The following is a 15,153-nucleotide window of genomic DNA, read 5'->3' as shown; positions in this document are numbered from 1 at the left end:
GCAAACACCAAACCAAACCCTGACCTAACCGGCGTTATCCTCTAAAATATAGATTGAATATAGGTTTAACTCACAGCTTCAGAGTGGTTCTACATTACCACGTGATCCAACCCAGAAAACGCCCAGTATCTGGCCAACAAGTAGGCGAAAAATGCGAAAGTATGAGACAGATGATGGCAAGTACCAGACCTAACCGGTGTTATCCTCTAAAACATAGATTGAATCCAGGTTTAACTCACTGTTTAAGTGTGATACCACATTGCTATGTGTTCCAAACCAGAAAACGCCCAGGATCTGGCCAACAAGTGTGCGAAAAATACGGACGTATGTGCCAGATGATGGCAAATACCAGTTCTAACCCAAACCTAACCGGTGTTACCCTCTAATATATAGATCAAATCCAGGATTACTTCACTGTTTCAGTGCGGTACCACATTACCACGTGATCCAACCCAGAGAACACCCAGTATCTGGCTAACAAGTAGGCGAAAAATGCGAAAGTATGAGGCAGATGATGGCAAATACCAGACCTAACCCAAACCTAACCGGTGTTACCCTCTAATATATAGATCGAATCCAGGATTAACTCACTGTTTCAGTGTGGTACCACATTACGACGTGATCCGAACCAGAAAACGCCCAGGATCTGGCCAACAAGTATGCGACAAATGCGAAAGCATGAGCGACATGATGGCAATTACCAGACCTAACCCAAACCTAACCGGTGTTACCCTCTAATATATAGATCGAATCCAGGATTAATACACTGTTTCAGTGTGGTACCACATTACTACGTGATCCAAACCAGAAGACGCCCAGGATCTGGCCAACAAGTATGCGACAAATGCGAAAGAATGAGCCAGATGATGGCAAATTCCAGACCTAATCCTGACCTAACCGGTGTTACCCTCTAAAATATAGATTGAATCCAGGTTTAACTCATGTGGCTGTGTGGTACCACATTACTACGTGATCCAAACCAGAAAACGCCCTGGATCTGGCCAACAAGTATGCGAGAATTGCGAAAGTATGAGGCAGATGATGGCAAATACCAAACCCAACCCTGACCTAACCGGTGTTATCCTCTAAAATATAGATTGAATCCAGGTTTAACTCACAGCTTCCGAGTGGTTCTACATTACTACGTGATCCAACCCAGAAAACGCCCAGTATCTGGCCAACAAGTAGGCGAAAAATGCGAAACATATGAGACAGATGATGGCAAATACCAGACCTAACCCTGACCTCACCGCTGTTATCCTCTAAAATATCGATTGAATCCAGGATTACTTCACTGTTTCAGTGCGGTACCACATTACCACGTGATCCAAACCAGAAAACGCCCTGGATCTGGCCAACAAGTATGCGAAAAATTGCGAAAGTATGAGCCAGATGATGGCAAATACCATATCTAACCCAAACCTAACCGGTGTTACCCTCTAATATATAGATCGAATCCAGGATTAACTCAATGTTTCAGTGTGGTACCACATTACTACGTGATCCAAACCAGAAAACGCGCTGGATCTGGCCAACAAGTATGCGAAAAGTGCGAAAGTATGAGGCAGATGATGGCAAATACCAGACCTAACCCTGACCTAACCGGTGTTATCCTCTAAAATATGGATTGAATCCATGTTTAACTCACTGTTTGAGTGTGGGGCCACATTACTACGTGATCCAATCCAGAAAACGCCCAGTATCTGGCCGACAAGTATGCGAAAATTGCGAAAGTATGAGCCAGATGATGGCAAATACCAGACCTAACCCAAACCTAACCGGTGTTACCCTCTAATATATAGATCGAATCCAGGATTACTTCACTGTTTCAGTACGGTACCATATTACCACGTGATCCAACCCAGAGAACACCCAGTATCTGGCCAACAAGTAGGCGAAAAATGCGAAAGTATGAGACAGATGATGGCACATACCAGACTTAACCCAGACCTAAACGGTGTTATCCTCTAAAATATAGATTGAATCCAGGTTTAACTCACTGTTTAAGTGTGATACCACATTGCTATGTGATCCAAACCAGAAAACGCCCAGGATCTGGCCAACAAGTGTGCGAAAAATACGGACGTATGTGCCAGATGATGGCAAATACCAGTTCTAACCCAAACCTAACCGGTGTTATCCTCTAATATATAGATCGAATCCAGGATTACTTCACTGTTTCAGTGCGGTACCACATTACCACGTGATCCAACCCAGAGAACACCCAGTATCTGGCCAACAAGTAGGCGAAAAATGCGAAAGTATGAGGCAGGCGATGGCAAATACCAGACCTAACCCTGACCTAACTGGTGTTGTCCTCTAAAATATAGATTGAATCCAGGTTTAACTCACTGTTTGAGTGTGGTGCCACATTATTACGTGATCCGACCCAGAAAACGCCCAGGATCTGGCCAACAAGTAGGTGAAAAAAGCGAAAGCATGAGGCAGTTGATGGCAAATACCAAACCCAACCCTGACCTAACCGGCGTTATCCTCTAAAATATAGATTGAATATAGGTTTAACTCACAGCTTCCGAGTGGTTCTACATTACTACGTGATCCAAACCAGAAAACGCCCAGGATCTGGCCATCAAGTATGCGAAAGATGCGAAAGTATGAGCCGGATGATGACAAATACCAGACCTAACCCTGACCTAACCGGTGTTACCCTCTAATATATAGATCGAATCCAGGATTACTACACTGTTTCAGTGCGGTACCACATTACCACGTGATCCAACCCAGAAAACGCCCAGTATCTGGCCAACAAGTAGGCGAAAAATGCGAAAGTATGAGGCAGATGATGGCAAATACCAGACCTAACCCAAACCTAACCGGTGTTACCCTCTAATATATAGATCGAATCCAGGATTAACTCACTGTTTCAGTGTGGTACCACATTACGACGTGATCCGAACCAGAAAACGCCCAGGATCTGGCCAACAAGTATGCGACAAATGCAAAAGCATGAGCCAGATGATGGCAAATACCAGACCTAACCCTGACCTAACCGGTGTTACCCTCTAATATATAGATCAAATCCAGGATTAACTCACTGTTTCAGTGTGGTACCACATTACTACGTGATACAATCCAGAAAACGCCCTGGATCTGGCCAACAAGTATGCGAAAAATGCGAAAGTATGAGGCAGGCGATGGCAAATACCAGACCTAACCCTGACCTAAGCGGTGTTATCCTCTAAAATATAGATTGAATCCAGGTTTAACTCACTGTTGGAGTGTGGGGCCACATTACTACGTGATCCAACCCAGAAAACGCCCAGTATCTGGCCAACAAGTAGGCGAAAAATGCGAAACATATGAGACAGATGATGGCAAATACCAGACCTAACCCTGACCTCACCGCTGTTATCCTCTAAAATATAGATTGAATCCAGGATTAACTCACTGTTTCAGTGTGGTACCATATTACTACGTTATCCAAACCAGAAGACGCCCAGGATCTGGCCAATAAGTATGCGAAAATTGCGAAAGTATGAGCCAGATGATGGCAAATACCAGACCTAACCCAGACCTCACCGGTGTTATCCTCTAAAATATAGATTGAATCCAGGTTTAACCCACTGTTTAAGTGTGATACCACATTGCTATGTGTTCCAAACAAGAAAACGCCCAGGATCTGGCCAACAAGTGTGCGAAAAATACGGACGTATGTGCCAGATGATGGCAAATACCAGTTCTAACCCAAACCTAACCGGTGTTACCCTCTAATATATAGATCAAATCCAGGATTACTTCACTGTTTCAGTGCGGTACCACATTACCACGTGATCCAACCCAGAGAACACCCAGTATCTGGCTAACAAGTAGGCGAAAAATGCGAAAGTATGAGGCAGATGATGGCAAATACCAGACCTAACCCAAACCTAACCGGTGTTACCCTCTAATATATAGATCGAATCCAGGATTAACTCACTGTTTCAGTGTGGTACCACATTACGACGTGATCCGAACCAGAAAACGCCCAGGATCTGGCCAACAAGTATGCGACAAATGCGAAAGCATGAGCGACATGATGGCAATTACCAGACCTAACCCAAACCTAACCGGTGTTACCCTCTAATATATAGATCGAATCCAGGATTAATACACTGTTTCAGTGTGGTACCACATTACTACGTGATCCAAACCAGAAGACGCCCAGGATCTGGCCAACAAGTATGCGACAAATGCGATAGCATGGGCCATATGATGGCAAATACCAGACCTAACCCAAACCTAACCGGTGTTACCCTCTAATATATAGATCGAATCCAGGATTACTTCACTGTTTCAGTGCGGTACCACATTACCACGTGATCCAACCCAGAAAACGCCCTGGATCTGGCCAACAAGTATGCGAAAAATGCGAAACATATGAGACAGATGATGGCAAATACCAGACCTAACCCTGACCTCACCGCTGTTATCCTCTAAAATATAGATTGAATCCAGGATTACTTCACTGTTTCAGTGTGGTACCACGTTACTACGTGATCCGAACCAGAAAACGCCCAGGATCTGGCCAATAAGTATGCGACAAATGCGAAAGAATGAGCCAGATGATGGCAAATTCCAGACCTAATCCTGACCTAACCGGTGTTACCCTCTAAAATATAGATTGAATCCAGGTTTAACTCATGTGGCTGTGTGGTACCACATTACTACGTGATCCAAACCAGAAAACGCCCTGGATCTGGCCAACAAGTATGCGAGAATTGCGAAAGTATGAGGCAGATGATGGCAAATACCAAACCCAACCCTGACCTAACCGGTGTTATCCTCTAAAATATAGATTGAATCCAGGTTTAACTCACAGCTTCCGAGTGGTTCTACATTACTACGTGATCCAACCCAGAAAACGCCCAGTATCTGGCCAACAAGTAGGCGAAAAATGCGAAACATATGAGACAGATGATGGCAAATACCAGACCTAACCCTGACCTCACCGCTGTTATCCTCTAAAATATCGATTGAATCCAGGATTACTTCACTGTTTCAGTGCGGTACCACATTACCACGTGATCCAAACCAGAAAACGCCCTGGATCTGGCCAACAAGTATGCGAAAAATTGCGAAAGTATGAGCCAGATGATGGCAAATACCATATCTAACCCAAACCTAACCGGTGTTACCCTCTAATATATAGATCGAATCCAGGATTAACTCAATGTTTCAGTGTGGTACCACATTACTACGTGATCCAAACCAGAAAACGCGCTGGATCTGGCCAACAAGTATGCGAAAAGTGCGAAAGTATGAGGCAGATGATGGCAAATACCAGACCTAACCCTGACCTAACCGGTGTTATCCTCTAAAATATGGATTGAATCCATGTTTAACTCACTGTTTGAGTGTGGGGCCACATTACTACGTGATCCAATCCAGAAAACGCCCAGTATCTGGCCGACAAGTATGCGAAAATTGCGAAAGTATGAGCCAGATGATGGCAAATACCAGACCTAACCCAAACCTAACCGGTGTTACCCTCTAATATATAGATCGAATCCAGGATTACTTCACTGTTTCAGTACGGTACCATATTACCACGTGATCCAACCCAGAGAACACCCAGTATCTGGCCAACAAGTAGGCGAAAAATGCGAAAGTATGAGACAGATGATGGCACATACCAGACTTAACCCAGACCTAAACGGTGTTATCCTCTAAAATATAGATTGAATCCAGGTTTAACTCACTGTTTAAGTGTGATACCACATTGCTATGTGATCCAAACCAGAAAACGCCCAGGATCTGGCCAACAAGTGTGCGAAAAATACGGACGTATGTGCCAGATGATGGCAAATACCAGTTCTAACCCAAACCTAACCGGTGTTACCCTCTAATATATAGATCGAATCCAGGATTACTTCACTGTTTCAGTGCGGTACCACATTACCACGTGATCCAACCCAGAGAACACCCAGTATCTGGCCAACAAGTAGGCGAAAAATGCGAAAGTATGAGGCAGGCGATGGCAAATACCAGACCTAACCCTGACCTAACTGGTGTTGTCCTCTAAAATATAGATTGAATCCAGGTTTAACTCACTGTTTGAGTGTGGTGCCACATTACTACGTGATCCGACCCAGAAAACGCCCAGGATCTGGCCAACAAGTAGGTGAAAAAAGCGAAAGCATGAGGCAGTTGATGGCAAATACCAAACCCAACCCTGACCTAACCGGCGTTATCCTCTAAAATATAGATTGAATATAGGTTTAACTCACAGCTTCCGAGTGGTTCTACATTACTACGTGATCCAAACCAGAAATCGCCCAGGATCTGGCCATCAAGTATGCGAAAGATGCGAAAGTATGAGCCGGATGATGACAAATACCAGACCTAACCCTGACCTAACCGGTGTTACCCTCTAATATATAGATCGAATCCAGGATTACTACACTGTTTCAGTGCGGTACCACATTACCACGTGATCCAACCCAGAAAACGCCCAGTATCTGGCCAACAAGTAGGCGAAAAATGCGAAAGTATGAGGCAGATGATGGCAAATACCAGACCTAACCCAAACCTAACCGGTGTTACCCTCTAATATATAGATCGAATCCAGGATTAACTCACTGTTTCAGTGTGGTACCACATTACGACGTGATCCGAACCAGAAAACGCCCAGGATCTGGCCAACAAGTATGCGACAAATGCGAAAGCATGAGCCAGATGATGGCAAATACCAGACCTAACCCTGACCTAACCGGTGTTACCCTCTAATATATAGATCAAATCCAGGATTAACTCACTGTTTCAGTGTGGTACCACATTACTACGTGATACAATCCAGAAAACGCCCTGGATCTGGCCAACAAGTATGCGAAAAATGCGAAAGTATGAGGCAGGCGATGGCAAATACCAGACCTAACCCTGACCTAAGCGGTGTTATCCTCTAAAATATAGATTGAATCCAGGTTTAACTCACTGTTGGAGTGTGGGGCCACATTACGACGTGATCCGAACCAGAAAACGCCCAGGATCTGGCCAATAAGTATGCGAAAATTGCGAAAGTATGAGCCAGATGATGGCAAATACCAGACCTAACCCAGACCTCACCGGTGTTATCCTCTAAAATATAGATTGAATCCAGGTTTAACCCACTGTTTAAGTGTGATACCACATTGCTATGTGTTCCAAACAAGAAAACGCCCAGGATCTGGCCAACAAGTGTGCGAAAAATACGGACGTATGTGCCAGATGATGGCTAATACCATATCTAACCCAAACCTAACCGCTGTTACCCTCTAATATATTGATCAAATCCATGCTTAACTCACTGTTTGAGTGTGGGGCCACATTACTACGTGATCCAATCCAGAAAACGCCCAGTATCTGGCCAACAAGTATGCGAAAATTGCGAAAGTATGAGCCAGATGATGGCAAATACCAGACCTAACCCAAGCCTAACCGGTGTTACCCTCTAATATATAGATCGAATCCAGGATTACTTCACTGTTTCAGTACGGTACCATATTACCACGTGATCCAACCCAGAGAACACCCAGTATCTGGCCAACAAGTAGGCGAAAAATGCGAAAGTATGAGACAGATGATGGCACATACCAGACCTAACCCAGACCTAACCGGTGTTATCCTCTAAAATATAGATTGAATCCAGGTTTAACTCACTGTTTAAGTGTGATACTACATTGCTATGTGATCCAAACCAGGAAACGCCCAGGATCTGGCCAACAAGTGTGCGAAAAATACGGACGTATGTGCCAGATGATGGCAAATACCAGTTCTAACCCAAACGTAACCGGTGTTACCCTCTAATATATAGATCGAATCCAGGATTACTTCACTGTTTCAGTGCGGTACCACATTACCACGTGATCCAACCCAGAGAACACCCAGTATCTGGCCAACAAGTAGGCGAAAAATGCGAAAGTATGAGGCAGGCGATGGCAAATACCAGACCTAACCCTGACCTAACCGGTGTTGTCCTCTAAAATATAGATTGAATCCAGGTTTAACTCACTGTTTGAGTGTGGTGCCACATTACTACGTGATCCGACCCAGAAAACGCCCAGGATCTGGCCAACAAGTAGGTGAAAAAAGCGAAAGCATGAGGCAGTTGATGGCAAATACCAAACCCAACCCTGACCTAACCGGCGTTATCCTCTAAAATATAGATTGAATATAGGTTTAACTCACAGCTTCCGAGTGGTTCTACATTACTACGTGATCCAAACCAGAAAACGCCCAGGATCTGGCCATCAAGTATGCGAAAGATGCGAAAGTATGAGCCCGATGATGACAAATACCAGACCTAACCCTGACCTAACCGGTGTTACCCTCTAATATATAGATCGAATCCAGGATTACTACACTGTTTCAGTGCGGTACCACATTACCACGTGATCCAACCCAGAAAACGCCCAGTATCTGGCCAACAAGTAGGCGAAAAATGCGAAAGTATGAGGCAGATGATGGCAAATACCAGACCTAACCCAAACCTAACCGGTGTTACCCTCTAATATATAGATCGAATCCAGGATTAACTCACTGTTTCAGTGTGGTACCACATTACGACGTGATCCGAACCAGAAAACGCCCAGGATCTGGCCAACAAGTATGCGACAAATGCGAAAGCATGAGCCAGATGATGGCAAATACCAGACCTAACCCTGACCTAACCGGTGTTACCCTCTAATATATAGATCAAATCCAGGATTAACTCACTGTTTCAGTGTGGTACCACATTACTACGTGATACAATCCAGAAAACGCCCTGGATCTGGCCAACAAGTATGCGAGAAATGCGAAAGTATGAGGCAGGCGATGGCAAATACCAGACCTAACCCTGACCTAACCGGTGTTATCCTCTAAAATATATATTGAATCCAGGTTTAACTCACTGTTGGAGTGTGGGGCCACATTACTACGTGATCCAACCCAGAAAACGCCCAGTATCTGGCCAACAAGTAGGCGAAAAATGCGAAACATATGAGACAGATGATGGCAAATACCAGACCTAACCCTGACCTCACCGCTGTTATCCTCTAAAATATAGATTGAATCCAGGATTAACTCACTGTTTCAGTGTGGTACCATATTACTACGTTATCCAAACCAGAAGACGCCCAGGATCTGGCCAATAAGTATGCGAAAATTGCGAAAGTATGAGCCAGATGATGGCAAATACCAGACCTAACCCAGACCTCACCGGTGTTATCCTCTAAAATATAGATTGAATCCAGGTTTAACCCACTGTTTAAGTGTGATACCACATTGCTATGTGTTCCAAACAAGAAAACGCCCAGGATCTGGCCAACAAGTGTGCGAAAAATACGGACGTATGTGCCAGATGATGGCTAATACCAGTTCTAACCCAAACCTAACCGGTGTTACCCTCTAATATATAGATCGAATCCAGGATTAACTCACTGTTTCAGTGTGGTACCACATTACTACGTGATCCAAAGCAGATAACGCCCTGGATCTGGCCAAGAAGTATGCGAAAAATTGCGAAAGTATGAGCCAGATGATGGCAAATACCATATCTAACCCAAACCTAACCGGTGTTACCCTCTAATATATAGATCAAATCCAGGATTAACTCACTGTTTCAGTGTGGTACCACATTACTACGTGATACAATCCAGAAAACGCCCTGGATCTGGCCAACAAGTAGGTGAAAAAAGCGAAAGCATGTGGCAGATGATGGCAAATACCAAACCCAACCCTGACCTAACCGGCGTTATCCTCTAAAATATAGATTGAATATAGGTTTAACTCACAGCTTCAGAGTGGTTCTACATTACCACGTGATCCAACCCAGAAAACGCCCAGTATCTGGCCAACAAGTAGGCGAAAAATGCGAAAGTATGAGACAGATGATGGCAAGTACCAGACCTAACCCAGACCTAACCGGTGTTATCCTCTAAAATATAGATTGAATCCAGGTTTAACTCACTGTTTAAGTGTGATACCACATTGCTATGTGTTCCAAACCAGAAAACGCCCAGGATCTGGCCAACAAGTGTGCGAAAAATACGGACGTATGTGCCAGATGATGACAAATACCCGTTCTAACCCAAACCTAACCGGTGTTACCCTCTAATATATAGATCGAATCCAGGATTACTACACTGTTTCAGTGCGGTACCACATTACCACGTGATCCAACCCAGAAAACGCCCAGTATCTGGCCAACAAGTAGGCGAAAAATGCGAAAGTATGAGACAGATGATGGCAAATACCAGACCTAACCCAGACCTAACCGGTGTTATCCTCTAAAATATAGATTGAATCCAGGTTTAACTCACTGTTTAAGTGTGATACCACATTACTACGTGATACAATCCAGAAAACGCCCTGGATCTGGCCAACAAGTAGGTGAAAAAAGCGAAAGCATGTGGCAGATGATGGCAAATACCAAACCCAACCCTGACCTAACCGGCGTTATCCTCTAAAATATAGATTGAATATAGGTTTAACTCACAGCTTCAGAGTGGTTCTACATTACCACGTGATCCAACCCAGAAAACGCCCAGTATCTGGCCAACAAGTAGGCGAAAAATGCGAAAGTATGAGACAGATGATGGCAAGTACCAGACCTAACCCAGACCTAACCGGTGTTATCCTCTAAAATATAGATTGAATCCAGGTTTAACTCACTGTTTAAGTGTGATACCACATTGCTATGTGTTCCAAACCAGAAAACGCCCAGGATCTGGCCGACAAGTGTGCGAAAAATACGGACGTATGTGCCAGATGATGACAAATACCCGTTCTAACCCAAACCTAACCGGTGTTACCCTCTAATATATAGATCGAATCCAGGATTACTTCACTGTTTCAGTGCGGTACCACATTACCACGTGATCCAACCCAGAGAACACCCAGTATCTGGCCAACAAGTAGGCGAAAAATGCGAAAGTATGAGACAGATGATGGCACATACCAGACCTAACCCAGACCAAACCGGTGTTATCCTCTAAAATATAGATTGAATCCAGGTTTAACTCACTGTTTAAGTGTGATACCACATTGCTATGTGATCCAAACCAGACAACGCCCAGGATCTGGCCAGCAAGTAAGCGAAAATTGCGAAAGTATGAGCCAGATGATGGCAAATACCAGACCTAACCCAAACCTAACCGGTGTTACCCTCTAATATATAGATCGAATCCAGGATTACTACACTGTTTCAGTGCGGTACCACATTACCACGTGATCCAACCCAGAAAACGCCCAGTATCTGGCCAACAAGTAGGCGAAAAATGCGAAAGTATGAGACAGATGATGGCAAATACCAGACCTAACCCAAACCTAACCGGTGTTACCCTCTAATATATAGATCGAATCCAGGATTACTACACTGTTTCAGTGCGGTACCACATTACCACGTGATCCAACCCAGAAAACGCCCAGTATCTGGCCAACAAGTAGGCGAAAAATGCGAAAGTATGAGACAGATGATGGCAAATACCAGACCTAACCCAGACCTAACCGGTGTTATCCTCTAAAATATAGATTGAATCCAGGTTTAACTCACTGTTTAAGTGTGATATCACATTGCTATGTGTTCCAAACCAGAAAACGCCCAGGATCTGGCCAACAAGTGTGCGAAAAATACGGACGTATGTGCCAGATGATGGCAAATACCAGTTCTAACCCAAACCTAACCGGTGTTACCCTCTAATATATAGATCGAATCCAGGATTAACTCACTGTTTCAGTGTGGTACCACATTACTACGTGATCCAAAGCAGAGAACGCCCTGGATCTGGCCAAGAAGTATGCGAAAAATTGCGAAAGTATGAGCCAGATGATGGCAAATACCATATCTAACCCAAACCTAACCGGTGTTACCCTCTAATATATAGATCAAATCCAGGATTAACTCACTGTTTCAGTGTGGTACCACATTACTACGTGATACAATCCAGAAAACGCCCTGGATCTGGCCAACAAGTATGCGAAAAATGCGAAAGTTTGAGGCAGGCGATGGCAAATACCAGACCTAACCCTGACCTAACCGGTGTTGTCCTCTAAAATATAGATTGAATCCAGGTTTAACTCACTGTTTGAGTGTGGTGCCACATTACTACGTGATCCGACCCAAAAAACGCCCAGGATCTGGCCAACAAGTAGGTGAAAAAAGCGAAAGCATGAGGCAGTTGATGGCAAATACAAACCCAACCCTGACCTAACCGGCGTTATCCTCTAAAATATAGATTGAATATAGGTTTAACTCACAGCTTCCGAGTGGTTCTACATTACTACGTGATCCAAACCAGAAAACGCCCAGGATCTGGCCAACAAGTATGCGAAAGATGCGAAAGTATGAGCCGGATGATGACAAATTCCAGACCTAACCCTGACCTAACCGGTGTTACCCTGTAATATATAGATCGAATCCAGGATTACTACACTGTTTCAGTGCGGTACCACATTACCACGTGATCCAACCCAGAAAACGCCCAGTATCTGGCCAACAAGTAGGCGAAAAATGCGAAAGTATGAGGCAGATGATGGCAAATACCAGACCTACCCCCAAACCTAACCGGTGTTACCCTCTACTATATAGATCGAATCCAGGATTAACTCACTGTTTCAGTGTGGTACCACATTACGACGTGATCCGAACCAGAAAACGCCCAGGATCTGGCCAACAAGTATGCGACAAATGCGAAAGCATGAGCGACATGATGGCAAATACCAGACCTAACCCAAACCTAACCGGTGTTACCCTCTAATATATAGATCGAATCCAGGATTAATACACTGTTTCAGTGTGGTACCACATTACTACGTGATCCAAACCAGAAGACGCCCAGGATCTGGCCAACAAGTATGCGACAAATGCGATAGCATGGGCCATATGATGGCAAATACCAGACCTAACCCAAACCTAACCGCTGTTACCCTCTAATATATAGATCGAATCCAGGATTACTTCACTGTTTCAGTGCGGTACCACATTACCACGTGATCCAACCCACAAAACGCCCTGGATCTGGCCAACAAGTATGCGAAAAATGCGAAACATATGAGACAGATGATGGCAAATACCAGACCTAACCCTGACCTCACCGCTGTTATCCTCTAAAATATAGATTGAATCCAGGATTACTTCACTGTTTCAGTGTGGTACCACGTTACTACGTGATCCGAACCAGAAAACGCCCAGGATCTGGCCAATAAGTATGCGACAAATGCGAAAGTATGAGCCAGATGATGGCAAATACCAGACCTAATCCCGACCTAACCGGTGTTACCCTCTAAAATATAGATTGAATCCAGGTTTAACTCATGTGGCTGTGTGGTACCACATTACTACGTGATCCAAACCAGAAAACGCGCTGGATCTGGCCAACAAGTATGCGAAAATTGCGAAAGTATGAGGCAGATTATGGCAAATACCAGACCTAACCCTGACCTAACCGGTGTTATCCTCTAAAATATAGATTGAATCCAGGTTTAACTCACTGTTTAAGTGTGATACCACATTGCTATGTGATCCAAACCAGAAAACGCCCAGGATCTGGCCAGCAAGTATGCGAAAATTGCGAAAGTATGTGCCAGATGATGGCAAATACCAGACCTAACCCAAACCTAACCGGTGTTACCCTCTAATATATAGATCGAATCCAGGATTACTACACTGTTTCAGTGCGGTACCACATTACCACGTGATCCAACCCAGAAAACGCCCAGTATCTGGCCAACAAGTAGGCGAAAAATGCGAAAGTATGAGACAGATGATGGCAAATACCAGACCTAACCCAAACCTAACCGGTGTTACCCTCTAATATATAGATCGAATCGAGGATTACTACACTGTTTCAGTGCGGTACCACATTACCACGTGATCCAACCCAGAAAACGCCCAGTATCTGGCCAACAAGTAGGCGAAAAATGCGAAAGTATGAGACAGATGATGGCAAATACCAGACCTAACCCAGACCTAACCGGTGTTATCCTCTAAAATATAGATTGAATCCAGGTTTAACTCACTGTTTAAGTGTGATACCATATTGCTATGTGTTCCAAACCAGAAAACGCCCAGGATCTGGCCAACAAGTGTGCGAAAAATACGGACGTATGTGCCAGATGATGGCAAATACCAGTTCTAACCCAAACCTAACCGGTGTTACCCTCTAATATATAGATCAAATCCAGGATTAACTCACTGTTTCAGTGTGGTACCACATTACTACGTGATACAATCCAGAAAACGCCCTGGATCTGGCCAACAAGTATGCGAAAAATGCGAAACATATGAGACAGATGATGGCACATACCAGTTCTAACCCAAACCTAACCGGTGTTACCCTCTAATATATAGATCGAATCCAGGATTAACTCACTGTTTCAGTGTGGTACCACATTACTACGTGATCCAAAGCAGAAAACGCCCTGGATCTGGCCAAGAAGTATGCGAAAAATTGCGAAAGTATGAGCCAGATGATGGCAAATACCATATCTAACCCAAACCTAACCGGTGTTACCCTCTAATATATAGATCAAATCCAGGATTAACTCACTGTTTCAGTGTGGTACCACATTACTACCTGATACAATCCAGAAAACGCCCTGGATCTGGCCAACAAGTATGCGAAAAATGCGAAAGTATGAGGCAGGCGATGGCAAATACCAGACCTAACCCTGACCTAATCGGTGTTGTCCTCTAAAATATAGATTGAATCCAGGTTTAACTCACTGTTTGAGTGTGGTGCCACATTACTACGTGATCCGACCCAGAAAACGCCCAGGATCTGGCCAACAAGTGTGCGAAAAATACGGACGTATGTGCCAGATGATGGCAAATACCAGTTCTAACCCAAACCTAACCGGTGTTACCCTCTAATATATAGATCGAATCCAGGATTACTTCACTGTTTCAGTGCGGTACCACATTACCACGTGATCCAACCCAGAGAACACCCAGTATCTGGCCAACAAGTAGGCGAAAAATGCGAAAGTATGAGACAGATGATGGCACATACCAGACCTAACCCAGACCTAACCGGTGTTATCCTCTAAAATATAGATTGAATCCAGGTTTAACTCACTGTTTAAGTGTGATACCACATTGCTATGTGATCCAAACCAGAAAACGCCCAGGATCTGGCCAGCAAGCATGCGAAAATTGCGAAAGTATGAGCCAGATGATGGCAAATACCAGACCTAACC

This window comes from Colletes latitarsis, unplaced genomic scaffold (assembly GCF_051014445.1).
Source record: "Colletes latitarsis isolate SP2378_abdomen unplaced genomic scaffold, iyColLati1 scaffold0021, whole genome shotgun sequence".
Taxonomy (NCBI): Eukaryota; Metazoa; Arthropoda; class Insecta; order Hymenoptera; family Colletidae; genus Colletes; species Colletes latitarsis.
This window is presented reverse-complemented; position numbering follows the sequence as displayed.